The following is a 19,619-nucleotide window of genomic DNA, read 5'->3' on the forward strand; positions in this document are numbered from 1 at the left end:
AGATAGACAAACACACACAAGCATCGATCAGACCCCAGGCACTGAGGCAGACAGATAGACAAACACACACACTCACACACACACACACACACCGTTCAGATCCCCGGCACTAAGGCAGACAGATAGACAGACGCACACACACACACCAATCAGACCCCAGGCATCAAGGCAGACAGACAGACAAACACACACACACACAACGATCTGACCCCAGGCACTGAGGCAGACAGATATACAAACACACGAACACATAGATCAGACCCCAGGCACTAAGGCAGACAGATAGACAAACACACACACACACAACAGTCAGACCCCCGGCACTCAGGCAGGCAGATAGACAAACACACACACTCACACCAATCACACCCCAGGCATTAAGGCAGACAGATAGACAAACACACACACACACACACCGATCAAACACCAGGCACTGAGACAGACAGATATACAAACACACACAATCACACAAATCAGACCCCAGGCACTGAGGCAGGCAGATATACAAACACACACACACACACCGATCTGTCCCAAGGCACTAAGGTGGACAGATATACAAACAAATACACACACCGATCAGACACCCGGCACTGAGGCAGACAGATAGACAAACACACACACACACACACCTATCAGACACCAGGCTCTGAGACAGACAGATAGACAAACACACACAAGCACCGATCAGACCCCAGGCACTGAGGCAGACAGATATACAGACACATCGATCAGACCCTCGGCACTGAGGCAGACAGATAGACAAACACAGACACACATCGATCAGACCCCAGGCAATAATTCAGACAGATAGACAAGCACACACACACACCGATCAGGCCCCCGGCACTAAGGCAGACTGACAGACAAACACACACACACACACAACAATCAGATCCCAGGCATTAAGGCAGACAGATAGACAAACACACACACACACACACACCAATCAGACCCCAGGCATTAAGGCGGACAGATAGACAAACACACACACACACAACGATCTGACCCCAGGAACTGAGGCAGACAGAAATACAAACGCACGAACACACAGATCAGACCCCAGGCCCGACGGCAGACAGATAGACAAACACACACGCACACCGATCAGACCCTAGGCACTGAGGCAGACAGCTATACAAACACGTCGATTAGACCCCAGGCACTGAGGCAGATAGATAGACAAACACACACACACACACCGATCAGACACCAGGCACTGAGACAGATAGATACAGAAACAGATACACACACCGATAAGACCCCAGGCACTGAGGCAGACAGATAGACAAACACACACACTCACACACACACACACACACACACACACCGTTCAGATCCCCGGCACTAAGGCAGACAGATAGACAAACGTGCACACACACACCAATCAGACCCCAGGCATTAAGGCAGACAGATAGACAAACACACACACACACAACGATCTGACCCCAGGCACTGAGGCAGACAGATATACAAACACACGAACACATAGATCAGACCCCAGGCACTAAGGCAGACAGATAGACAAACACACACACACACAACAGTCAGACCCCCGACACTCAGGCAGGCAGATAGACAAACACACACACTCACACCAATCAGACCCCAGGCATTAAGGCAGACAGATAGACAAACACACACACACACACCGATCAGACACCAGGCACTGAGACAGACAGATATACAAACACACACACACACCGATCAGTCCCAAGGCACTAAGGTGGACAGATATACAAACAAATACACACACCGATCAGACACCCGGCACTAAGGCAGACAGATAGACAAACACACACACACACACACCAATCAGACACCAGGCACTTAGGCAGACAGATACAGAAACACACACGGACACCGATCAGATCCCAGGCACTGAGGCAGACAGGTATCCAAACAAATACGAAGTCCGATCAGACCCCAGGCACGAAGGCAGACAGATAGACAAACACACACACATACACCGATCAGACCCCAGGCACTAAGGTGGACAGATATACAAACAAATACACAGACCGATTAGACCCCAGGCACTAATTCAGACAGATAAACAAACACACACACACACTGATCAGGCCCCAGGCACTAAGGCAGACAGATAGATAAACGCACACAAGCACCGATCAGACTCCCGGCACTAAGGCAGACGGATAGACAAACACACACGTACACCGATCAGACCCCAGGCACTGAGGCAGACAGATTTCCAAACAAATACACAGACCGAATAGACACCAGGCACTAATTCAGACAGATAAACAAACACACACACACACTGATCAGGCCCCTGGCACGGAGGCAGACTGATAGTCAAACACACACACACACACCAATCAGACCCCAGGCATTAAGGCAGACAGATAGACAAACACACACACACACACAACGATCTGACCCCAGGCACTGAGGCAGACAGATATACAAACTCACGAACACACACCGATCAGACCCCAGGCACTGAGGCAGACAGATATACAAACACATCGATTAGACCCCAGGCACTGAGGCAGACAGATAGACAAACACACACAAACACAGATCAGATCCCAGGCATTGAGGCAGACAGCTATACAAACACGTCGATTAGACCCCCGGAACTGAGGCAGATAGATATACAAACACACACACACACACCTATCAGAAACCAGGCACTGAGACAGATATATACAGAAACAGACACACACACCGATAAGACCACAGGCTCTGAGACAGACAGATAGACAGACACACACAAGCACCAATCAGACCCCAGGCACTGAGGCAGACAGATATACAAACACATCGATCAGACCCTCGGCACTGAGGCAGACAGATAGACAAACACAGACACACATCGATCAGACCCCAGGCAATAATTCAGACAGATAGACAAACACACACACACACCAATCAGGCCCCCGGCACTAAGGCAGACTGATAGACAAACACACACACACACACCAATCAGATCACAGGCATTAAGGCGGACAGATAGACAAACACACACACACACACAACGATCTGACCCCAGGCACTGAGGCAGACAGATATCCAAACACACGAACACATAGATCAGACCCCAGGCCCTAAGGCAGACAGATAGACAAACACACACACACACAACAATCAGACCCCCGGCACTCAGGCAGACAGATGGACAAACACACACGCACACCGATCAGACCCCAGGCTCTGAGGCAGACACATATACAAACACATCGATTAGACCCCAGGCACTGAGGCAGACAGATAGGCAAACACACACAAACACAGATCAGACCCCAGGCATTGAGGCAGACAGCTATACAAACACGTCGATTAGACCCCCGGCACTGAGGCAGATAGATATACAAACACACACACACACACCTATCAGACACCAGGCACAGAGACAGACAGATAGACAAACACACACAAGCACCGATCAGACCCCAGGCACTGAGGCAGACAGATAGACAAACACACACAAGCACCGATCAGACCCCAGGCACTGAGGCAGACAGATAGACAAACACATCGATCAGACCCTCGGCACTGAGGCAGACAGATAGACAAACACAGACACACATCGATCAGACCCCAGGCAATAATTCAGACAGATAGACAAACACACACACACACCGATCAGGCCCCCGGCACTAAGGCAGACAGATGGACAAACACACACACACACACCAATTAGATCCCAGGCATTAAGGCAGACAGATAGACAAACACACACACACACAACGATCTGACCCCAGGAACTGAGGCAGACAGATATACAAACACACGAACACACAGATCGGACCCCAGGCCCTAAGGCAGACAGATCGACAAACACACACGCACACCGATCAGACCCTAGGCACTGAGGCAGACAGCTATACAAACACGTCGATTCGACCCCAGGCACTGAGGCAGATAGATAGACAAACACACACACACACACCGATCAGACACCAGGCACTGAGACAGATAGATACAGAAACAGACACACACACCGATAAGACCCCAGGCACTGAGACAGACAGATAGACAAACACACACAAGCATCGATCAGACCCCAGGCACTGAGGCAGACAGATAGACAAACACACACACTCACACACACACACACACACCGTTCAGATCCCCGGCACTAAGGCAGACAGATAGACAGACGCACACACACACACCAATCAGACCCCAGGCATCAAGGCAGACAGATAGACAAACACACACACACACAACGATCTGACCCCAGGCACTGAGGCAGACAGATATACAAACACACGAACACATAGATCAGACCCCAGGCACTAAGGCAGACAGATAGACAAACACACACACACACAACAGTCAGACCACCGGCAGTCAGGCAGGCAGATAGACAAACACACACAAACACAGATCAGATCCCAGGCATTGAGGCAGACAGCGATACAAACACGTCGATTAGACCCCCGGAACTGAGGCAGATAGATATACAAACACACACACACACACCTATCAGAAACCAGGCCCTGAGACAGATATATACAGAAACAGACACACACACCGATAAGACCACAGGCTCTGAGACAGACAGATAGACAGACACACACAAGCACCAATCAGACCCCAGGCACTGAGGCAGACAGATATACAAACACATCGATCAGACCCTCGGCACTGAGGCAGACAGATAGACAAACACAGACACACATCGATCAGACCCCAGGCAATAATTCAGACAGATAGACAAACACACACACACACCAATCAGGCCCCCGGCACTAAGGCAGACTGATAGACAAACACACACACACACACCAATCAGATCACAGGCATTAAGGCGGACAGATAGACAAACACACACACACACACAACGATCTGACCCCAGGCACTGAGGCAGACAGATATCCAAACACACGAACACATAGATCAGACCCCAGGCCCTAAGGCAGACAGATAGACAAACACACACACACACAACAATCAGACCCCCGGCACTCAGGCAGACAGATGGACAAACACACACGCACACCGATCAGACCCCAGGCTCTGAGGCAGACAGATATACAAACACATCGATTAGACCCCAGGCACTGAGGCAGACAGATAGGCAAACACACACAAACACAGATCAGACCCCAGGCATTGAGGCAGACAGCTATACAAACACGTCGATTAGACCCCCGGCACTGAGGCAGATAGATATACAAACACACACACACACACCTATCAGACACCAGGCACAGAGACAGACAGATAGACAAACACACACAAGCACCGATCAGACCCCAGGCACTGAGGCAGACAGATAGACAAACACACACAAGCACCGATCAGACCCCAGGCACTGAGGCAGACAGATAGACAAACACATCGATCAGACCCTCGGCACTGAGGCAGACAGATAGACAAACACAGACACAAATCGATCAGACCCCAGGCAATAATTCAGACAGATAGACAAACACACACACACACCGATCAGGCCCCCGGCACTAAGGCAGACAGATAGACAAACACACAAACACACACCAATACACACACACCGTTCAGATCCCCGGCACTAAGGCAGACAGATAGACAGACGCACACACACACACCAATCAGACCCCAGGCATCAAGGCAGACAGATAGACAAACACACACACACACAACGATCTGACCCCAGGCACTGAGGCAGACAGATATACAAACACACGAACACATAGATCAGACCCCAGGCACTAAGGAAGACAGATAGACAAACACACACACACACAACAGTCAGACCCCCGGCACTCAGGCAGGCAGATAGACAAACACACACACTCACACCAATCACACCCCAGGCATTAAGGCAGACAGATAGACAAACACACACACACACACCGATCAAACACCAGGCACTGAGACAGACAGATATACAAACACACACAATCACACAAATCAGACCCCAGGCACTGAGGCAGGCAGATATACAAACACACACACACACACCGATCAGTCCCAAGGCACTAAGGTGGACAGATATACAAACAAATACACACACCGATCAGACACCCGGCACTGCGGCAGACAGATAGACAAACACACACACACACACACCAATCAGACACCAGGCACTTAGGCAGACAGATACAAAAACAGACACGCACACCGATAAGACCCCAGGCACTGAGACAGACAGATATACAAACACACACAGACACCAATCATACCCCAGGCACTAAGGCAGACAGATAGATGAACGCACACAAGCACCGCTCAGAATCCCAGCACTAAGGCAGACGGATAGACAAACACACACGTACACCGATCAGAACCCAGGCACTGAGGCAGACAGATATACAAACAAATACGCAGTCCGATCAGACCCCAGGCACGAAGGCAGACAGATAGACAAACACTCACAAACACAGATGAGACCCCAGGCACAAAGGCAGACAGATAGACAAACACACACACACATCGATCAGACCCCAGGCAATAATTCAGACAGATAGACAAACACATCGATCAGACCCTAGGCACTGAGGCAGACAGATAGACAAACACAGACACACATCGATCAGACCCCAGGCAATAATTCAGACAGGTAGACAAACACACACACACACACCGATCAGGCCCCCGGCACTAAGGCAGACAGATAGACAAACACACACACACACACACCAATTAGATCCCAGGCATTAAGGCAGACAGATAGACAAACACACACACACACCAATCAGACCCCAGGCATTAAGGCGCACAGATAGACAAACACACACACACACAACGATCTGACCCCAGGAAAAGAAGCAGACAGATATACAAACACACGAACACACAGATCAGACCCCAGGCCCTAAGGCAGACAGATCGACAAACACACACGCACACCGATCAGACCCTAGGCACTGAGGCAGACAGCTATACAAACACGTCGTTTCGACCCTAGGCACTGAGGCAGATAGATAGACAAACACACACACACACACCGATCAGACACCAGGCACTGAGACAGATAGATACAGAAACAGACACACACACCGATAAGACCCCAGGCACTGAGACAGACAGATAGACAAACACACACAAGCATCGATCAGACCCCAGGCACTGAGGCAGACAGATAGACAAACACACACAAGCATCGATCAGACCCCAGGCACTGAGGCAGACAGATAGACAAACACACACACTCACACACACACACACACACACCGTTCAGATCCCCGGCACTAAGGCAGACAGATAGACAGACGCACACACACACACCAATCAGACCCCAGGCATCAAGGCAGACAGATAGACAAACACACACACACACAACGATCTGACCCCAGGCACTGAGGCAGACAGATATACAAACACACGAACACATAGATCAGACCCCAGGCACTAAGGCAGACAGATAGACAAACACACACACACACAACAGTCAGACCCCCGGCACTCAGGCAGGCAGATAGACAAACACACACACTCACACCAATCGGACCCCAGGCATTAAGGCAGACAGATAGACAAACACACACACACACACCGATCAGACACCAGGCACTGAGACAGACAGATAGACAAACACACACACTCACACCAATCACACCCCAGGCATTAAGGCAGACAGATAGACAAACACACACACACACACCGATCAAACACCAGGCACTGAGACAGACAGATATACAAACACACACAATCACACAAATCAGACCCCAGGCACTGAGGCAGGCAGATATACAAACACACACACACACACCGATCAGTCCCAAGGCACTAAGGTGGACAGATATACAAACAAATACACACACCGATCAGACACCCGGCACTGCGGCAGACAGATAGACAAACACACACACACACACACCAATCAGACACCAGGCACTTAGGCAGACAGATACAAAAACAGACACGCACACCGATAAGACCCCAGGCACTGAGACAGACAGATATACAAACACACACAGACACCAATCATACCCCAGGCACTAAGGCAGACAGATAGATGAACGCACACAAGCACCGCTCAGAATCCCAGCACTAAGGCAGACGGATAGACAAACACACACGTACACCGATCAGAACCCAGGCACTGAGGCAGACAGATATACAAACAAATACGCAGTCCGATCAGACCCCAGGCAATAATTCAGACAGGTAGACAAACACACACACACACACCGATCAGGCCCCCGGCACTAAGGCAGACAGATAGACAAACACACACACACACACACCAATTAGATCCCAGGCATTAAGGCAGACAGATAGACAAACACACACACACACCAATCAGACCCCAGGCATTAAGGCGCACAGATAGACAAACACACACACACACAACGATCTGACCCCAGGAACTGAAGCAGACAGATATACAAACACACGAACACACAGATCAGACCCCAGGCCCTAAGGCAGACAGATCGACAAACACACACGCACACCGATCAGACCCTAGGCACTGAGGCAGACAGCTATACAAACACGTCGATTCGACCCTAGGCACTGAGGCAGATAGATAGACAAACACACACACACACACCGATCAGACACCAGGCACTGAGACAGATAGATACAGAAACAGACACACACACCGATAAGACCCCAGGCACTGAGACAGACAGATAGACAAACACACACAAGCATCGATCAGACTCCAGGCACTGAGGCAGACAGATAGACAAACACACACACTCACACACACACACACACACACACACCGTTCAGATCCCCGGCACTAAGGCAGACAGATAGACAGACGCACACACACACACCAATCAGACCCCAGGCATCAAGGCAGACAGATAGACAAACACACACACACACACCGATCAGACACCAGGCACTGAGACAGACAGATAGACAAACACACACACTCACACCAATCACACCCCAGGCACTAAGGCAGACAGATAGAAAAACACACACACACACACCGATCAAACACCAGGCACTGAGACAGACAGATATACAAACACACACAATCACACAAATCAGACCCCAGGCACTGAGGCAGGCAGATATACAAACACACACACACACACCGATCAGTCCCAAGGCACTAAGGTGGACAGATATACAAACAAATACACACACCGATCAGACACCCGGCACTGCGGCAGACAGATAGACAAACACACACACACACACACCAATCAGACACCAGGCACTTAGGCAGACAGATACAAAAACAGACACGCACACCGATAAGACCCCAGGCACTGAGACAGACAGATATACAAACACACACAGACACCAATCATACCCCAGGCACTAAGGCAGACAGATAGATGAACGCACACAAGCACCGCTCAGAATCCCAGCACTAAGGCAGACGGATAGACAAACACACACGTACACCGATCAGAACCCAGGCACTGAGGCAGACAGATATACAAACAAATACGCAGTCCGATCAGACCCCAGGCAATAATTCAGACAGATAGACAAACACTCACAAACACAGATGAGACCCCAGGCACAAAGGCAGACAGATAGACAAACACACACACACATCGATCAGACCCCAGGCAATAATTCAGACAGATAGACAAACACATCGATCAGACCCTAGGCACTGAGGCAGAGAGATAGACAAACACAGACACACATCGATCAGACCCCAGGCAATAATTCAGACAGGTAGACAAACACACACACACACACCGATCAGGCCCCCGGCACTAAGGCAGACAGATAGACAAACACACACACACACACCAATTAGATCCCAGGCATTAAGGCAGACAGATAGACAAACACACACACACACCAATCAGACCCCAGGCATTAAGGCGCACAGATATACAAACACACACACACACAACGATCTGACCCCAGGAACTGAAGCAGACAGATATACAAACACACGAACACACAGATCAGACCCCAGGCCCTAAGGCAGACAGATCGACAAACACACACGCACACCGATCAGACCCTAGGCACTGAGGCAGACAGCTATACAAACACGTCGATTCGACCCTAGGCACTGAGGCAGATAGATAGACAAACACAAACACACACACCGATCAGACACCAGGCACTGAGACAGACAGATAGACAAACACACACAAGCATCGATCAGACCCCAGGCACTGAGGCAGACAGATAGACAAACACACACAAGCATCGATCAGACCCCAGGCACTGAGGCAGACAGATAGACAAACACACACACTCACACACACACACACACACCGTTCAGATCCCCGGCACTAAGGCAGACAGATAGACAGACGCACACACACACACCAATCAGACCCCAGGCATCAAGGCAGACAGATAGACAAACACACACACACACAACGATCTGACCCCAGGAACTGAAGCAGACAGATATACAAACACACGAACACACAGATCAGACCCCAGGCCCTAAGGCAGACAGATCGACAAACACACACGCACACCGATCAGACCCTAGGCACTTAGGCAGACAGCTATACAAACACGTCGATTCGACCCTAGGCACTGAGGCAGATAGATAGACAAACACACACACACACACCGATCAGACACCAGGCACTGAGACAGATAGATACAGAAACAGACACACACACCGATAAGACCCCAGGCACTGAGACAGACAGATAGACAAACACACACAAGCATCGATCAGACCCCAGGCACTGAGGCAGACAGATAGACAAACACACACAAGCATCGATCAGACCCCAGGCACTGAGGCAGACAGATAGACAAACACACACACTCACACACACACACACACACCGTTCAGATCCCTGGCACTAAGGCAGACAGATAGACAGACGCACACACACACACCAATCAGACCCCAGGCATCAAGGCAGACAGATAGACAAACACACACACACACAACGATCTGACCCCAGGCACTGAGGCAGACAGATATACAAACACACGAACACATAGATCAGACCCCAGGCACTAAGGCAGACAGATAGGCAAACACACACACACACAACAGTCAGACCCCCGGCACTCAGGCAGGCAGATAGACAAACACACACACTCACACCAATCAGACCCCAGGCATTAAGGCAGACAGATAGACAAACACACACACACACACCGATCAGACACCAGGCACTGAGACAGACAGATATACAAACACACACACACACCGATCAGTCCCAAGGCACTAAGGTGGACAGATATACAAACAAATACACACACCGATCAGACACCCGGCACTAAGGCAGACAGATAGACAAACACACACACACACACCAATCAGACCCCAGGCACTTAGGCAGACAGATACAGAAACACACACGGACACCGATCAGATCCCAGGCACTGAGGCAGACAGATATACAAACTCACGAACACATGGATCAGACCCCAGGCCCTAAGGCAGACAGATGGACAAACACACACGCACACCGATCAGACCCCAGGCTCTGAGGCAGACAGATATATAAACACACACACACACACCGATCAGACCCCAGGCACTGAGGCAGACAGATATACAAACACATCGATTAGACCCCAGGCACTGAGGCAGACAGATAGACAAACACACACAAACACAGATCAGATCCCAGGCATTGAGGCAGACAGCTATACAAACACGTCGATTAGACCCCCGGAACTGAGGCAGATAGATATACAAACACACACACACACACCTATCAGAAACCAGGCACTGAGACAGATATATACAGAAACAGACACACACACCGATAAGACCACAGGCTCTGAGACAGACAGATAGACAGACACACACAAGCACCAATCAGACCCCAGGCACTGAGGCAGACAGATATACAAACACATCGATCAGACCCTAGGCACTGAGGCAGACAGATAGACAAACACAGACACACATCGATCAGACCCCAGGCAATAATTCAGACAGATAGACAAACACACACACACACCAATCAGGCCCCCGGCACTAAGGCAGACTGATAGACAAAAACACACACACACACCAATCAGATCACAGGCATTAAGGCGGACAGATAGACAAACACACACACACACACAACGATCGGACCCCAGGCACTGAGGCAGACAGATATCCAAACTCACGAACACATAGATCAGACCCCAGGCCCTAAGGCAGACAGATAGACAAACACACACACACACAACAATCAGACCCCCGGCACTCAGGCAGACAGATGGACAAACACACACGCACACCGATCAGACCCCAGGCTCTGTGGCAGACAGATATACAAACACATCGATTAGACCCCAGGCACTGAGGCAGACAGATAGGCAAACACACACAAACACAGATCAGACCCCAGGCATTGATGCAGACAGCTATACAAACACGTCGATTAGACCCCCGGCACTGAGGCAGATAGATATACAAACACACACACACACACCTATCAGACACCAGGCACTGAGACAGACAGATAGACAAACACACACAAGCACCGATCAGACCCCAGGCACTGAGGCAGACAGATGGACAAACACACACAAGCACCGATCAGACCCCAGGCACTGAGGCAGACAGATAGACAAACACATCGATCAGACCCTCGGCACTGAGGCAGACAGATAGACAAACACAGACACACATCGATCAGACCCCAGGCAATAATTCAGACAGATAGACAAACACACACACACACCGATCAGGCCCCCGGCACTAAGGCAGACAGATAGACAAACACACACACACACACCAATTAGATCCCAGGCATTAAGGCAGACAGATAGACAAACACACACACACACCGATCAGGCCCCCGGCACTAAGGCAGACAGATAGACAAACACACACACACACACACCAATCAGACACCAGGCACTTAGGCAGACAGATACAAAAACAGACACGCACACCGATAAGACCCCAGGCACTGAGACAGACAGATATACAAACACACACAGACACCAATCATACCCCAGGCACTAAGGCAGACAGATAGATGAACGCACACAAGCACCGCTCAGAATCCCCGCACTAAGGCAGACGGATAGACAAACACACACGTACACCGATCAGAACCCAGGCACTGAGGCAGACAGATATACAAACAAATACGCAGTCCGATCAGACCCCAGGCACGAAGGCAGACAGATAGACAAACACTCACAAACACAGATGAGACCCCAGGCACAAAGGCAGACAGATAGACAAACACACACACACATCGATCAGACCCCAGGCAATAATTCAGACAGATAGACAAACACATCGATCAGACCCTAGACACTGAGGCAGACAGATAGACAAACACAGACACACATCGATCAGACCCCAGGCAATAATTCAGACAGGTAGACAAACACACACACACACACCGATCAGGCCCCCGTCACTAAGGCAGACAGATAGACAAACACACACACACACACCAATTAGATCCCAGGCATTAAGGCAGACAGATAGACAAACACACACACACACACCAATCAGACCCCAGGCATTAAGGCGCACAGATAGACAAACACACACACACACAACGATCTGACCCCAGGAACTGAAGCAGACAGATAGACAAACACACGAACACACAGATCAGACCCCAGGCCCTAAGGCAGACAGATCGACAAACACACACGCACACCGATCAGACCCTAGGCACTGAGGCAGACAGCTATACAAACACGTCGATTCGACCCTAGGCACTGAGGCAGATAGATAGACAAACACACACACACACACACCGATCAGACACCAGGCACTGAGACAGATAGATACAGAAACAGACACACACACCGATAAGACCCCAGGCACTGAGACAGACAGATAGACAAACACACACAAGCATCGATCAGACCCCAGGCACTGAGGCAGACAGATAGACAAACACACACAAGCATCGATCAGACCCCAGGCACTGAGGCAGACAGATAGACAAACACACACACTCACACACACACCGTTCAGATCCCCGGCACTAAGGCAGACAGATAGACAGACGCACACACACACACCAATCAGACCCCAGGCATCAAGGCAGACAGATAGACAAACACACACACACACAACGATCTGACCCCAGGCACTGAGGCAGACAGATATACAAACACACGAACACATAGATCAGACCCCAGGCACTAAGGCAGACAGATAGACAAACACACACACACACAACAGTCTGACCCCCGGCACTCAGGCAGGCAGATAGACAAACACACACACTCACACCAATCAGACCCCAGGCATTAAGGCAGACAGATAGACAAACACACACACACACACCGATCAAACACCAGGCACTGAGACAGACAGATATACAAACACACACAATCACACAAATCAGACCCCAGGCACTGAGGCAGGCAGATATACAAACACACACACACACACCGATCAGTCCCAAGGCACTAAGGTGGACAGATATACAAACAAATACACACACCGATCAGACACCCGGCACTGCGGCAGACAGATAGACAAACACACACACACACACACCAATCAGACACCAGGCACTTAGGCAGACAGATACAAAAACAGACACGCACACCGATAAGACCCCAGGCACTGAGTCAGACAGCTATACAAACACGTCGATTCGACCCTAGGCACTGAGGCAGATAGATAGACAAACACACACACACACACCGATCAGACACCAGGCACTAAGGCAGACAGATAGATGAACGCACACAAGCACCGCTCAGAAACCCAGCACTAAGGCAGACGGATAGACAAACAGACACGTACACCGATCAGAACCCAGGCACTGAGGCAGACAGATATACAAACAAATACGCAGTCTGATCAGACCCCAGGCACGAAGGCAGACAGATAGACAAACACTCACAAACACAGATGAGACCCCAGGCACAAAGGCAGACAGATAGACAAACACACACACACATCGATCAGACCCCAGGCAATAATTCAGACAGATAGACAAACACATCGATCAGACCCTAGGCACTGAGGCAGACAGATAGACAAACACAGACACACATCGATCAGACCCCAGGCAATAATTCAGACAGGTAGACAAACACACACACACACACCGATCAGGCCCCCGGCACTAAGGCAGACAGATAGACAAACACACACACACACACACCAATTAGATCCCAGGCATTAAGGCAGACAGATAGACAAACACACACACACACCAATCAGACCCCAGGCATTAAGGCGCACAGATAGACAAACACACACACACACAACGATCTGACCCCAGGAACTGAAGCAGACAGATATACAAACACACGAACACACAGATCAGACCCCAGGCCCTAAGGCAGACAGATCGACAAACACACACGCACACCGATCAGACCCTAGGCACTGAGGCAGACAGCTATACAAACACGTCGATTCGACCCCAGGCACTGAGGCAGATAGATAGACAAACACACACACACACACCGATCAGACACCAGGCACTGAGACAGATAGATACAGAAACAGACACACACACCGATAAGACCCCAGGCACTGAGACAGACAGATAGACAAACACACACAAGCATCGATCAGACCCCAGGCACTGAGGCAGACAGATAGACAAACACACACACTCACACACACACACACACACCGTTCAGATCCCCGGCACTAAGGCAGACAGATAGACAGACGCACACACACACACCAATCAGACCCCAGGCATCAAGGCAGACAGATAGACAAACACACGAACACATAGATCAGACCCCAGGCACTAAGGCAGACAGATAGACAAACACACACACACACAACAGTCAGACCCCCGGCACTCAGGCAGGCAGATAGACAAACACACACACTCACACCAATCAGACCCCAGGCATTAAGGCAGACAGATAGACAAACACACACACACACACCGATCAAACACCAGGCACTGAAACAGACAGATATACAAACACACACAATCACACAAATCAGACCCCAGGCACTGAGGCAGGCAGATATACAAACACACACACACACACCGATCAGTCCCAAGGCACTAAGGTGGACAGATATACAAACAAATACACACACCGATCAGACACCCGGCACTGAGGCAGACAGATAGACAAACACACACACACACACACCAATCAGACACCAGGCACTTAGGCAGACATATACAAAAACAGACACGCACACCGATAAGACCCCAGGCACTGAGACAGACAGATATACAAACACACACAGACACCGATCATACCCCAGGCACTAAGGCAGACAGATAGATGAACGCACACAAGCACCGCTCAGAATCCCAGCACTAAGGCAGACGGATAGACAAACACACACGTACACTGATCAGAACCCAGGCACTGAGGCAGACAGATAGACAAACAAATACGCAGTCCGATCAGACCCCAGGCACGAAGGCAGACAGATAGACAAGCACTCACAAACACAGATGAGACCCCAGGCACAAAGGCAGACAGATAGACAAACACACACACACATTCATCAGACCCCAGGCAATAATTCAGACAGATAGACAAACACATCGATCAGACCCTAGGCACTGAGGCAGACAGATAGACAAACACAGACATACATCGATCAGACCCCAGGCAATAATTCAGACAGATAGACGAACACACACACACACAGCGATCACGCCCCCGGCTCGAAGGCAGACAGATAGACAAACACACACACACACACACACCAATCAGATCCCAGGCATTAAGGCAGACAGATAGACACACACACACACACACAACGACCTGACCCCAGGCACTGAAGCAGACAGATATACAAACACACGAACACATAGATCAGATCCCAGGCCCTGAGGCAGACAGATATACAAACACGCACGCACACCAATCAGACCCTAGGCAATGAGGCAGACAGATAGACAAACACAGACACACATCGATCAGACCCCAGGCACTAATTCAGACAGATAGACAAACACACACACACACACCAATCAGATCCCAGGCATGAGGGCAGACTGATAGACAAACACACACACACGCACCAATCAGACCCCAGGCATTAAGGCAGACAGATAGACAAACACACACACACACAACGATCTGTCCCCAGACACTGAGGCAGACAGTTATACAAACAAAACACACACACACCAATCAGACCCCAGGCACTGAGGCAGACAGATAGACAAACACACACGCACACCGATCAGACCCCAGGCTCTGAGGCAGACAGATATACAAACAAAACACACACACACCAATCAGACCCCAGGCACTGAGGCAGACAGATATCCAAACACATCGATTAGACCGCAGGCACTGAGGCAGACAGATAGACAAACACACACAAACAGAGATCAGACCCCAGGCATTGAGGCAGACAGCTATACAAACACGTCGATTAGACACCAGGCACTGAGGCAGACAGATATACAAACACACGAACACATAGATCAGACCCCAGGCACAGAGGCAGACAGATATACAAACACGCACACACACCAATCAGACCCCAGGCATTAAGGCGCACAGATAGACAAACACACACACACACAACGATCTGACCCCAGGAACTGAAGCAGACAGATATACAAACACACGAACACACAGATCAGACCCCAGGCCCTAAGGCAGACAGATCGACAAACACACACGCACACCGATCAGACCCTAGGCACTGAGGCAGACAGCTATACAAACACGTCGATTCGACCCCAGGCACTGAGGCAGATAGATAGACAAACACACACACACACACCGATCAGACACCAGGCACTGAGACAGATAGATACAGAAACAGACACACACACCGATAAGACCCCAGGCACTGAGACAGACAGATAGACAAACACACACAAGCATCGATCAGACCCCAGGCACTGAGGCAGACAGATAGACAAACACACACACTCACACACACACACACACACCGTTCAGATCCCCGGCACTAAGGCAGACAGATAGACAGACGCACACACACACACCAATCAGACCCCAGGCATCAAGGCAGACAGATAGACAAACACACACACACACAACGATCTGACCCCAGGCACTGAGGCAGACAGATATACAAACACACGAACACATAGATCAGACCCCAGGCACTAAGGCAGACAGATAGACAAACACACACACACACAACAGTCAGACCCCCGGCACTCAGGCAGGCAGATAGACAAACACACACACTCACACCAATCAGACCCCAGGCATTAAGGCAGACAGATAGACAAACACACACACACACACACCGATCAAACACCAGGCACTGAGACAGACAGATATACAAACACACACAATCACACAAATCAGACCCCAGGCACTGAGGCAGGCAGATATACAAACACACACACACACACCGATCAGTCCCAAGGCACTAAGGTGGACAGATATACAAACAAATACACACACCGATCAGACACCCGGCACTGAGGCAGACAGATAGACAAACACACACACACACACACACCAATCAGACACCAGGCACTTAGGCAGACATATACAAAAACAGACACGCACACTGATAAGACCCCAGGCACTGAGACAGACAGATATACAAACACACACAGACATCGATCATACCCCAGGCACTAAGGCAGACAGATAGATGAACGCACACAAGCACCGCTCAGAATCCCAGCACTAAGGCAGACGGATAGACAAACACACACGTACACCGATCAGAACCCAGGCACTGAGGCAGACAGATATACAAACAAATACGCAGTCCGATCAGACCCCAGGCACGAAGGCAGACAGATAGACAAACACTCACAAACACAGATGAGACCCCAGGCACAAAGGCAGACAGATAGACAAACACACACACACATCGATCAGACCCCAGGCAATAATTCAGACAGATAGACAAACACATCGATCAGACCCTAGGCACTGAGGCAGACAGATAGACAAACACAGACATACATCGATCAGACCCCAGGCAATAATTCAGACAGATAGACGAACACACACACACAGCGATCACGCCCCCGGCACGAAGGCAGACAGATAGACAAACACACACACACACACACACCAATCAGATCCCAGGCATTAAGGCAGACAGATAGACAAACACACACACACACAATGACCCGACCCGAGGCACTGAAGCAGACAGATATACAAACACACGAACACATAGATCAGATCCCAGGCCCTGAGGCAGACAGATATACAAACACGCACGCACACCAATCAGACCCCAGGCATTAAGGCGCACAGATAGACAAACACACACACACACAACGATCTGACCCCAGGAACTGAAGCAGACAGATATACAAACACACGAACACACAGATCAGACCCCAGGCCCTAAGGCAGACAGATCGACAAACACACACGCACACCGATCAGACCCTAGGCACTGAGGCAGACAGCTATACAAACACGTCGATTCGACCCCAGGCACTGAGGCAGATAGATAGACAAACACACACACACACACCGATCAGACACCAGGCACTGAGACAGATAGATACAGAAACAGACACACACACCGATAAGACCCCAGGCACTGAGACAGACAGATAGACAAACACACACAAGCATCGATCAGACCCCAGGCACTGAGGCAGACAGATAGACAAACACACACACTCACACACACACACACACACCGTTCAGATCCCCGGCACTAAGGCAGACAGATAGACAGACGCACACACACACACCAATCAGACCCCAGGCATCAAGGCAGACAGATAGACAAACACACACACACACAACGATCTGACCCCAGGCACTGAGGCAGACAGATATACAAACACACGAACACATAGATCAGACCCCAGGCACTAAGGCAGACAGATAGACAAACACACACACACACAACAGTCAGACCCCCGGCACTCAGGCAGGCAGATAGACAAACACACACACTCACACCAATC

Source organism: Heterodontus francisci, chromosome 21, assembly GCF_036365525.1.
Source record: "Heterodontus francisci isolate sHetFra1 chromosome 21, sHetFra1.hap1, whole genome shotgun sequence".
NCBI classification, from domain to species: domain Eukaryota; kingdom Metazoa; phylum Chordata; class Chondrichthyes; order Heterodontiformes; family Heterodontidae; genus Heterodontus; species Heterodontus francisci.